The sequence below is a fragment of the Macaca fascicularis genome, chromosome 12 (genome assembly GCF_037993035.2).
Source record: "Macaca fascicularis isolate 582-1 chromosome 12, T2T-MFA8v1.1".
Lineage (NCBI taxonomy): Eukaryota > Metazoa > Chordata > Mammalia > Primates > Cercopithecidae > Macaca > Macaca fascicularis.
In genome coordinates this window covers 13,591,689-13,604,307 of record NC_088386.1, presented here as the reverse complement: position 1 = coordinate 13,604,307, position 12,619 = coordinate 13,591,689, and the positions used below count along the sequence as shown (strand labels likewise).

The window sequence follows — 12,619 nt, the reverse complement described above, 5'->3', positions numbered from 1 at the left end:
AGTGGCAAGGACCGGGGCGAGGTCCATGAAAGAAAGAGAAAAACCAAAAACAGAAACAAAACTCTTTCGCCACACTCAAAACGAGCTGGGGTGTGCTCAAAGCTAACATGGAAAGACATGCATAATGCCAACTTGGGCACAGTCACAAACTTCTTAGATTCCAGTGAAATCATCAAAATGCTTCAAGAAGGTAGTTTGAACACAAATTAAAGAGAACATTTCTTTTCATTCTATTAAATTATGTGGAACATGAGGTGGTTATGGATTGAAGTTATTACTGGGACTAATGGATAGAATTTACATGGAGGCAGGTTTAGCAGGAAATTTATCATTAAGAAACTGTCCAGCAATGAGGCAGACTTCTTTAGACATCTTCAGCTCCTGGTCATTGAAAGTGACCCATCAGGCAGGTGGTGACAGTGATTTCTGCACCGGGTCAACGGCTGAACCAAAGACCTTGCAATTCTCCATTTAATTCTTAGGTTTAATATTTTTAGAATCAAGAAAGACTTAGATAAATTCTTACGTGGCAGATCCCATTACAGGTTGTTACTGGAGACTGAAATATGGTATAATACACATTTGTGAAATAAGGTCAGGGAGGAAGGAAGGGAAAAAGAAAGGGCACTAACCTGGATTGTGCTTGGACCTGTGCTGAAATTCGTATTGTCTTATTTAATCCTGGAAATTATTCTTTGAAGTAGGCGCAATTAGCTTCAGTGTTACAGATAAGGAAAAAGACGGTCAGAGAGGCTAAGTGACTTGTCTGAGGTGACACAGGAGCACAGATGGATTTTTTTTTTTTGCCTAATCTTTCTAAAGCCTAGTGCAAGCTCTCCCTGCCATGCCATGTGCCTCCTGAGTGCCCTAGGCTGGTATTCTCCTGCATGCTGCTGTCCAACTTGGCTCTGGTTATATGGTTTTTGGGCTTGAAGTCGTGCGACCTACCTTATTTTCTACTGTTATCTAAAGGAACACCCATCTCCAGGCAGGATGGCATAGTGGTTAGTGAATTGAAGTGGAAGTAAGAATGCATTGGCCGTTTTCCTCTTCTGTAAACTGCAAAATGAATACAACTCTCTCCACTCATGCCCTCAACAAATATGTCACCAAAAATTCGTAATTACGTCATGTTCTATTATTTATACGTTTTTGGTAAAGCATTTTGACTTGGGAATCAGAAAACAAGATTCTTGTCCCCGGACCAGCTTTTTATTCCTGCAGAGCCTCCATTGCTTTATTTTAAAAACACAGAAAAAAAGGAAAAGCTAAATTATCTCTAAGGTCTTTTAAGTTATATATATTTATGTGACATACAATAATTACATATAAATTATGTGTGTAAATCTGTATGTATATGTATATATACTTATGTTAACAGTTAAATCAACATCTACTTATCTACACTAATATCAGCAACAGTGATGTAATTGTCCAATAATCCAAAAACAGAAAATAGTTTAAAATCCAGTGTTTCGTTTTGGAGTGCATAATTTAGTGATCTTACTGTAGATTTACTTAAAATAAGGATAGAAAAAAATGTTATTTCCTAGTAACATCATATTTGGTTGATGCAAGTAAGACATCCAGGAGCATTAAAGGAAATTCACTTGGGTTGAAACAAAATCCTCTGCAGATTAATGGCCACCAGCTGAGATCTGACTACAGTTCATGTGGAGGCTGGCATCAGACAGGCCCAAGTTTGGGTCCTGACTCTTACATTCCCTGACTAGAATAATCTTAGGCAGGTTATTTAACTTTTTGGAGTCTCAGTTTCCTTATTGGAAAGTGGAGATAATAGTACCTATCTCTCAGGATTGTTGAGGGCAAGAATCGTGCAAGTATGAGGCCTGACACAGGTTTTTGGTGCTTCACAGATGGTAGCCATATTGTCATGCAAGACCTTCCTGGTCATCCACACTCCTGCCCTCAAGAGCAAGGTCAGTCTTGCTTCTCTTGGGTCAGCATGCTGTCCGAGAGTGCAGAGGCGTTTGCCAACTATTCGCATGAGGGGCAAGGACATCTTGACTATAGAAATGAAAGTCTCTAAAATGTGGCCCCTGGAAGAGCCATTCCCATTGCTTTCCACCATGCTCATAAGGGGTCAGGGGATTTTCGTCATCCCTGTGAATTAGTTCCCAGTCACCAAACTTTAGCTGCCTCCTGCTATAGCAGGCCAATGCCTGGAGTACCATGGCCAGCTCTCCAGCTAGGAGGGGGTTAAAACCAACATTTGCAGATAAAGAGGTAAACATATTTACATTCCTCTCTTCACACTTTATGCATATGTCATGCAGTGAATAGTTTTAGAGGTCTGTTTGTACTCTCTCTCCAGAATTTTTACAGTCTGGAGGACACAAAATCTCTATAAAGTGACTTATTGAAATAGAAGCAGATTGGTAAAACCGTTTCCCTCTTATGAACTGTGAAGAATGATCCTCTAAATGAAATCAGGAAGGAACTGGACAGAATCTTGTTTAATGGTCTGACAAAATGAATCACAACGATTCCAGACATCCATCACTGCTAAAAGGGGACCACAAATGATCTGTGAACCACTATATATTGATTACCCATGTAGTACAAGTGTCGGATTTAATGTTCACACACCATAGAGAGGCGGCAGGGACAGATGGTGCCTTAACTCTTCTTTGATAGATTTTAATGGTGAAATATTGATTTCTATCTGGCCAAGGCCTGCTGTTAGGGGCCAAAGTCATTTGTTGGGTATTGCCGGACACCCAGTTGGCCCAGCGTAATCAATCATTTTTGGCAAGGCAGGTGAAAATCCAGAGAGAAGCACCTTGGAACCCAAACTGGAGCGTGATGTGTCTGAGTCCAGCCACCTAGAGAAAGAGAGAGAGAGAGGACTCTTGGAGATTGTGCTTGTAAAGAATTATTAATGATAAGACATGTTTACTGAGGAGAGTCGCAGCGAATCAGAGCTGACATGAAATAGTCTGGGAGCCTCGTGGAGAAAATGAGCCTCTTGCTAAGAGGGACTATATTTTATTTAAACATCCTTCTAAGGCTGAGAACTCAGGTAATCTGTTGTGTTACAAGCCACTGGCTGTTCTTGCTATCCAGAGAGATAACACTGAGGCGCTAATAGGAACACATCAATCACAATCAGGCTGCAATTCCAGCGGTGTCTCGTCCTCCCAGCTCCTCTTTAAGCTCCTTAATAATGGTGATAACATAGTTCGGGGGCTGCTGAGAGGGGCTCTCCCCTCTGAGGGTCATATTCATAAAGTGAATAGCTTGCCAAGTCAGCATCCAGGGAACGGGATCTATGCTGGGGGACTTGTGTGCAGAAGGAGAGGGAGGGACATGGACCAGCTGGGGAGAGTTGGACTCCAACAGGAGAATTTTCTGTCATCTGTTGGTCCCTGGGTTTTGTGATGTCACTCCTGCCTCCTTCCTAAGAAAGGGCTGTGAGTGTGCATATTATATGTAATTATTAAATAACAACAATCATTTTCTTGGGCAGCTTATAAAATGGTTTAGAGGGCAATTCCCAGATGGAACCCTCAACGTATTCTGAGTGATGACAACCTCATGGGAATAAGTGTGTGGCTTCCCTGGAAGATTCTGGTGCAAGATATGTCAGGAGGGTAGGGATGGATGGGGGAAGGGGCCCTCCTAGTCTCTGCAGCTCTGTGTCAGCCTCTAACCTCTCACCCTCAAGGTTAAGCATCTATTCGCTTGTTTGACTCCTCCATAGGTGATGAGTTCTTGAGGGTGGCCATTGTGTCTAATTAATTATTGTATCCTCAGTACCCTAGCATGTGGCCTAGGGACTCACAAGATGCTCAATACATGAATATACAAGTGCAGGCAGGTGTTTATGTTAAAAAGAAGTCAGACATACTTCCTTGCACCTTTTGACTGTTCACACGAACATGTGTGTGTTATGCATGTACATAAACATATACATTCATAATGGAATGCACTGACCTTGTGAAGACTTGCAACACATTTTATATCTACTTGTGTGATTTACTTTTTATGAAACAGCATAACTTAATGGGTAACAGACTGGACTCTAGAGCCAGACTGCTTGGATTCAAATCCTGGCTCCACCACTTATTAGAAGATGACTTTGGGCAGCTGCTTCAAACTTTTGTGCCTTAGTTATCTCATCTGTAAAGTGGGGATAATAACAGTACCTATGTTCTGAGGATTAAATGAGTTATTAGATGTGAAGCTTTAATAGCAGTTTCCTGCAAACATAAGTATAAATATTTTATGTTATATATTATGCTTAAATTATATATCTAGCCATGGCATTATATTCAAAATATTTACATAAATGAATGCATATGTGTGTGTGTGTGTGTGTGTGTGTGTGCATGGAAAGTCTTTACATGGTTGGCATTAGGAATCCTAACAAATATTTGCCTTGTTCTCTTTGATATAGCAAACCTGCGCTTAGAGCAGTACGTTTATCTTGGTGGCGCTTTGGTGGGACAGTGGATATTTTGATTCGTGGTAAATTTGTGCACTCTCACGCTATTTCATGTTGGGGCGTCAGTGGTCTGTACACTTGCTTGACTGTATTTATCTACCAAAAACCTGTGCACAAGTGTGTGTCTCTAGCTAAACAAGTGTATATATTGGTACTCTTATACAAAGGCGCTGCAGGACAGGAGGAGCCCAGCTTTGTGGACGGCCCAGCTGTGCAACCTGCCCCCAGATGTGAGCCTGCAGGCGGCAGATTCCGCTTAGATTATCTTGCTTACCTAATGATTTTTGCTTCACTGCCTTGCTCGATTGTGTTCACCAGGACGGCAGGCTATTAAAATGTCAAGGCACATTGAATTGTTGTTATCCAGGAGAGAGACCTTTCCAATCAACCTGTGTTGTGGGGGTTGCAAAAACTCCCTCAGAGAAGGCGATTGGAGAGAGCCTTTATGGCTTTTTTACATAGATGGGGGTGAGCAGGGAGGTTGAGAGAGGGCACGGCGGGGGCTGGGGGTGGGGGGGCCGGTGGGGCGTGGGTGGAGAGGTGGGGCAGGAGCCCGGGTTTATGGCAGCTGGAGTGTGCTAATTAAAATGCCATCTTCTCAAACAGGTATTGGTGGCTTCTTGGCTTTGCATTTATGGATAACTGCAATATGACCTTGCTGTTTGGTTTAAAAAAGGGAGAGGGGGAGGTGACTCACAGCAGGCAGTGGCGGTGGGAGCTGCAGTGCTAAGGATCAGGGTGGGGTATAAGGAGCAATTGTAAGGCAGAAACACCAAGGAGTTATATCCCTGGTGTATTGGCAGGAAGGGCTAGAGAAAAAAACAAAAACAAAGATTTCCTTGGCCCTGCGCCTGTTCAGACTCTGCTAAGAGCCACGTTCCTGCATGAAGGCATTGGCGGGCCTTTCTGGGTGATAGTGTTGAGCCGAGGCTGCAGTGTCACCAAGCGGCACCTCGGCCCCGCCCCCGCCTGCGCCAGCTAGGACAGTCTGGAGACCCTCTTTTCATGCCGTCAAGTCTCATTTTGCCAAGGATTTATTTTTCTTCGGGGAGAGAGGGAGAACGGGGGCAAAGGACGTTCTCTTAAAGTACCCACCGTTCAGAGCCGTTGAAGGCTCCAACCAGAAACTCAAACTTTCCTAGATTGACTTTTCCCCTTTGTTCACATCATCTCACAAATATTTGGCTTTCCCCGGCCACGTCTGTTCCATTTCTGCTTCGGAGAGATGGCTTTGTTTTTGCTTGCGTGCAGTTCTGCGAGGCGTTCCACGATCCCGCCCCCTAGCAGGGCAGGATGTACCGGCGGTGCGAACACCGCGGCAGTGGGGCTGCTGCGCGCTCTCGCCTTTGTCAGTTTCATCAGCCGGAGTTTCAGCTGCGCGCGCGCATGCGCCCGTCCACCCCTCTGCCAGTTCCGGGCTTGCGTCCCCGCCAGTCTCCCGCGCCCGTAGATTCTCAAGTTCCTCGCCCTTCTATCCCGCGCTGCAACCTCCCCTGCTCACCACTTTATTTTCTCGTTGTTGGCGCAGCCCGTTCTTCCGGCCTAAACCAAATCTGATTTACTGGTTCCCCGCCTCCTCCCTCCTTCTCGTGGCTGGATTTTGGCAGAGTATCTCCCTGTAGGGCTACCTCAGATCCCTCAGCCTTGGATCCTTCCATGGGCCATGCTCCCGGAATGTCACTGGCCAGCGAGACCTGCTTCGGTCTGTTTTCCCCATCTTTTATCCGAAGACTTCTACCCACCCCCCTACCCGCTGCACGCAGTCCGGCGCCCTTTGGGAATCTTTGGACGGGATGCTCCCTCCTTCTGCTTCCCTAGTAGGGTGAGGGCCCCACATTTGAGTTCCCAGGACACTTTTTTCTTCCTTATAGCTTTAGAATGCTTTGTTGAAAATGTACGTACTTGTCTTGAATAAAATTGGTTTATTTATTTAATCAACACATATTTATTGAGCATCTACTATGTTTAAGTATTAACCTGTTGTTAAATGTTGGGGATATACTGGGAAGAAAAACAGACACCTCTCAGCCTCCCATGGCCTATAAGAGATTCTCTCTGGGTGGAGGGCCATGCAGTATTTGTTTCTGTAGCCTGGAACATATAGTTGCTCAATAAATTTCAAATGGACGAAGGAAAGAAACAAATCCTTTCCCCCTCCTGAGCAACCCCGCGTTTTCTATGTGCTGTATCATAATGAACAAACACAAGTTCACTGTGATGAGGTTGGTAGATTTGTCTCAAATTCCTGTATGTTCGTTTTCTCCCCCTCTCCTGCTGACGGTCTTCAAAGCCACCAGGTGGTTTTGCTCCAGGTCTAGTGCTGCATTTTATTAAGGCTCAGATAGGACAGTGTCAAATATCAAGTGTTTGATTGGTGATGGAGACCAGAACAGACTTGACCTTGGGCCTCCACAGTCCTAGTCCATGGCTCCCTAAATGACACAAGGCTTGCCTGTCCTTGTCTCCTGTGCCTGCCACATGCCCCCCAGCCAGAATCTCAAGAAAATGTTAAAGCAGGCTTGTACCTAGTTTCCATTAAATTCTCTTCTAGTTTCTTCCTGGACTCTATCTGGCACTGCTTAAGAGGGAGATTGATTTAATGGATATTAAGACATGATTTCCTTTCTTAGCTTCCCCGTTAGCCCCTACCCTTGCCCTCAATTATCTGTATGAAGCACAGTAGGCTCAGCTCTATCTTAATTGGATTTTCGGACAATCACCAGTAACTTGGAGCTGAGTGCTATGCCCATCACCTAGGTCAGTTCATTTCCATGATTAGATTTATTTAATTAACATAACCCCCATGTACCTGGGCTGAGAGGACAGAGAGCTGCCCAAATGTTCCCTGGACATTGTGCTAATGGCAGACTTGATTTCATGCCAGCAACCTTAGCCTCAGTCAGAGCTGGCATTTGAAATCCTCGCTGTGGTGGCGAGGCTAGGGCTTTGGGGCCCCAGGGGGTGCTGCAATGATCCAATAGCCCGACACAGGGGGAAGACGAAGAGGGGCATTGGAGGGACTGATTCACCAGCAGCAAAGGACAGCTCTGCGTCTCCTGTGGTGCACTGGGGGCAGCATGGTTTCCATCATATATCACCTGGGTCTTTTGGCTTCCATCTATCTCTCTAAGTTCCTTATCTGTAAAATGGGAATAGTAATGATCACAAGATTGCTATAAGGACTCAATGAGATAAGGTTTATAAAGTGACCATCTCAATGCCTTGCGCAGAGTGCACCCCACCCCTGTATGTCTCTGTCTGATGTAAGTGCACACACGCGCGTGCGCGCACACACACACTCACAAGCTGCTTCATACTGGCTGGGATCCTCTTCATTCTTTCACTTCCATCTCATCTTTTGCAATATTCCTGTATTGTCTTCTTCCTTTCCCTGCATGTCCTTTCTTCTTGCTCCCTGTCTCTCATTCCCTCTTCTCATTTGGCTGCACTTCCCTATCCTTACGAAGTTTTCTCCTTTGCGCCCTGCCCCTAATGGGTCCTGTGATCTGGGCAGTTGCTCCTCTGTCTCTCCAGGAGCACTTGTCCTAGCTGGGTTATTCTGTCCTGCAGTCATTTACTTCCAAGTCTGTCCCACCATGAGACTCTGGGCCCCTTGAGGCAGGGACTGTGGCTTAAGTCGGCTAGCAAATAGAGGAGACTTGATGTGGTGGGGTGGAAGGAGGCAAGGACTCTTTTTATGATTCAAAGACAGTCTTATAAACTCCAAAGAAGCACCTGACCACCACTAGTTCCTATGTGGTTTATAAAAATTAAAGAGGCACCTCCTTCCTCTAGCCAGGGAGTCTGGCTAGCTGCGTGGAGGATGGGCTGGGCTTTGGCCCTCATTTGCTTCCTTGGTTCAGGGCCTATGCATAGGGCATACTCCATAGCTGTATGAATCATGCTGTAGAGTAGCCGAGGATGCAGACATGGGCTGCCTGGGCACTGGCCACTTGCTCCTTGAAGTAGACCAGGCTTCTGCTTTTAAAGGAGTCCCTGCCATCAAGCTCCTCCTTGGTCATGTAGCTATTTCCCACCGAGGCTCAGTGGGATGTGGGTAGCTGCCACCCAGTAAGACAAAGCTGCCTGCAGCCCCGTGGACATGCAGTCATATGGCAGTGGTTGTTGCCTTCAAGTCAGTAGAAGGGAAGAGTGCCTCCTTCTTCATGTGCCCTGAAGCTGCCCCCATACAATGACTTTTCTGCTTTAGTATTTCCCTTGAGGTGATTGTGGAGAAAGGCGATCATCTGTCCAGCTTCTTTTATTAAGTGCCCACTACATCAGGTACCATGCAAAAGTTCTTTGTTCTTCACAAATCTCCAGGAAGTAGGCAGAGTCTCCTCATTTCACAGATACGGAAATCAAGGCTCAGAGGAAAAAAGTAAGAGTGGAGGATTCTTTCCAGCACTCTGTTCTCCTCATTTCCAGGGATGGCACCGACCTCTGGGGTCTCTGAAGATCCTCTTCAGTATCTGTCAGGCTTCAGCCGTTAGGTTGGAAGGGGCACCTCTGAGTTGGGTGAGAGATATGGCTTGAGAGACTGGCTGGGTTACGGCTTTGTTTGGCCAGAGCTTGGGCCATATCAAAACCATATAGACACTGGCCTGCTAGAAAAGAGTCCCTTTTCTCCTTGCCAAAGAATGACCAAAAAAAGAGAGATTGAAACACTGAGCTCCCGGGAGGCCACACACATTTGGAGTCACTTCTGTTAATATAGCTTGTAAAAATATAAAACACATTTGTCACTATTTTAGAAGCAAAGAGGCAGAAAAGGTCATATTTTCATCTCTTCAAGTTTCCAATAATAGAATGAAGTTTTGGAGTTTTTTTTGTTTTTTGTTTCCTGCTCTTTCAATAAGTCTCAATGCTCTCGAATTACTAGTATTTCCATGATTTCCTGAAATTTCAGTCTTTCACCCCCCCACTGAGGGCTGGTGTTTACCACAGCCTCAGGCTGGGCTCTATCAGTTTGCTGGCAAGTGACTTCTTAGAGAACTTTAAAAAATCCGTTAGGAATGGCAGGCTTGTAGGGATTGAGGAATGGCGGAGGTGAGCATACTCCACAAACTTACACAGAAAACACAGGACAGACCCAGGTTTAAAAGACTGTCCGGTCACTTATGAGGCAATTCCTGAATCTGCCCCAGCCTCGGTTTTTGCATCTGTAAAATGGCCGTGACTGTGAATGTATCACAGGGACACTTGGAGGAATGAATGAAATCACACAGGTGAAGAGCATGGGGCATTACTTGGACCATATCGGGCTTTCCCTAGATGTTGTTTAACTTTCCTTTCCAGTTATTCTAGTCACATTGATCATCTCTCTAGGGTGCTCCTTTGTGACACTTGCTTGACTTAGTTCCAGGAAATTACTAGTTCTATGCTTAACGATGAAATTTTCATTTACATGCATTTGTCTTAGACTCCCCACTTTCAAGTGGGGTTCCATCAAGGATTTAAATTGGCTTTGAATTTCTGCCATTGGGGTGGGCATCCTGGGTATTGCGTCTGTCTTTGAGGTTTCTTTTTGAAGTGACTGCCGGTCACAGGGAATGGAGGTTCTTTATTTGTATTTCATGCCATGTGGCCACTAGATGCCCGTGTCTTTTAATTACGCAGGACCATGGTAAACCTTTGACAAAAGGCAGTTTTGCTTGGTGGTTACAAGCAGCGAAACCTGATCTCAGCCTAGCCTCTGTCACTAAGTGTTTACTCATTGATGAGTTGCTCAATCTCTGAGACTCAACATTTCCACTGGTACAATGGGGATAATGAAAATCATCTCCCAGGATTATTTAGAGGAGACCACAAGATCATAGATGCAAAGAATTAGCCCAGGGCCTGGTATAGAGCAAGTGCCCAGTAACCTATAGCTATTATTATTTGTGGTTGATATATTTATCCCTAAAGTGCAAAGGGTATCTATCTATCCACCTATCTGTCTATCTATCTATCTATCTATCAATCATCTACCTACCTACCTTGTTAAACATTACTAGCCATTTCCATTATAATCCTCCTAAGAGACCATTTATGAAACAACGGCTTCAACAACTGAGCAAAAGTCGTGCTGCAGCCAAATCAAGGAGCATTATCTCCTGTGCCAGTTGTAGACTAAATTCATTTAATTTGCTGATTTCACCCTTAGAAGTTGTTTAATGCCATTTGGAATTTTCATCTGCACTTTGCAAAGCAAATGACATAGTAAAATACATTAATATAGGCAAATATCTAATTAGGCTTAAAAAGTTAGATTCTACATGTAACAAAGATGTGTACTCTTAAGAACAAAGTAGCTATTGCTCCTTTAGAAATTCTATTAACTGTGTTCCCTCATTGTGTGAAGGAATACTTTAATGAGGTTCTCATCTGTTTACGTCATAAATATTTGTTGAGTCACAGAGGATGTGACGACATGGTTGGTCCCTGCCCTCACACAAGTCTCAGTCTAGTGGGGAGAACAACCTGGGTCAATACACCCGTGCTATGGGAGAGGTATGTAGAAGTGCCGTGGGGGCAGCTGCTGTTGAGGTGGGAACATGAGTGAGGGGCAAATGTGTCCTGCAGTCATACTAGAAGGAAAACAATAGTAGGGGAACCCTGAAGATTGGAGGATAGAAGGATCTATAGCAGCCTTTTGGCCCAGGGCTTTCATTCTGCACGTGGGGAGCAGGCCAGAGGGCCTCCTTCTTGCTCAAAGTCACACAACAGGTTAGTGGTTATGCTGGGGCAAGCACCCAGTCTGCTGGCTCCTGAGCTAGTGCTATTTCCAACTCAGCAGCAGTGTGTCTGCATAGAAAACCATGCATATCCACATGCGAAAAATGACAATAGACCTTACACGCTTCACAAACGTTAACTCAAAATGGATCACACACTTAAATGTAAAATGCAAAGCTACAGCATTTTCAGAATGTGACACAGGAGAAAATCTAGATGACCTTGGGTTTGATGATGACTTTATTTATTTATTATTATTTTTAGATGAGTCTTGCTGTGTTGCCCAGGCTGAAGTGCAGTGGCGCAATCTCAGCTCACTGCAACCTCTGTCTCTAGGTTCAAGCAATTCTCCTGCCTCAGCTTCCCTAGAAGCTGGGATTACAGGCATTTACCACCATGTCCGGCTAATTTTTGTATTTTTAGTAGAGACGGGGTTTCGCTATGTTGGCCAGACTCCTCTGGAACTCCTGACCTCAGGTGATCCTCCCGCCTCAGCCTCCCAAAGTGCTGGGATTACAAGTGTGAGCCACTGCACCTGGCCCTGATTATGACTTTTTAGATGCAACACCAAAGGCATGTTCCATGAAGGAAATAGTTGATAAGCTGAACCTTATTAAAATTAAAAAACTTATGCTCTGCAAGACACTGGCAATAGAATAAAAAGAGAAGCCACGGACTAGGAGAAAATATTTGGGAAAAAATATCTGATAAAGGACTGTTATCTAAAATATGTAAAAATCCTAAAGCTCAACAGTAAGAACACAAACAACTGGATTAAAAAATGTGCCAAAAACCTTAACGGACATCTCACCAAAGAAGATACACAGATAGCAAATAAGCATATGAAAAGATGTGCCACATCGTATATCATCAGAGAAATGCAAATTAAAACAACAGACACCATTATACTCCTTTTAGAGTGATCCAAATCCAGAATACCATCAACACCAAATGCTGGCAAGGAGAAGGAGCAACAGGAATTATTCTTCATTGCTGGTGGGAATGCAAAATGGTACAGCCACTTTGGAAAAGTTTGGTGGTTTCTCACAAACTAAACATACCCTTATCATATAATTTAGCAATCACACTCCTTGGTATTTACCCATAAGTGCTGAAAACTTACACCCACATGAAAACCTGCATGTGGATGTTTATAGCAACTTAATTCATGATTGCCAAAACTTGGAAGCTACCAAGGTGTCCTTAAGCAGGTGAAAGAATAAATTAACTGTAGTATATGTAGACAATGCAATATTATTCAGCACAGGAGCAGACCACAGCTAGAAGACAAGAATGGTTAGGAGTGCTCTAAGAAGGGGGCAATAGCTCAGAATCTCGGTAGGGAGCCCAATTTGGGAATGGGGAGAAGTCCAGACCAAGAAAGCCTTGGAGGGCTTTGCTCTTTCCTTTATGCCCAACCTCTGCTCCTGA

At 44.4% G+C, this 12,619-nt stretch overlaps 1 long non-coding RNA gene across 1 annotated transcript; it reads right to left on the bottom strand.

The window, feature by feature from the left end:
• Nucleotides 1–2,445: 2,445 nt before the first annotated feature.
• Nucleotides 2,446–5,840, bottom strand: LOC123568063 (uncharacterized). The gene is made up of 3 exons (XR_006691291.2): nucleotides 5,644–5,840; nucleotides 4,743–4,795; nucleotides 2,446–2,846 (listed from the first exon to the last, which is right to left on the bottom strand). It is a non-coding gene; the product is annotated as an uncharacterized lncRNA (long non-coding RNA).
• Nucleotides 5,841–12,619: the final 6,779 nt, after the last annotated feature.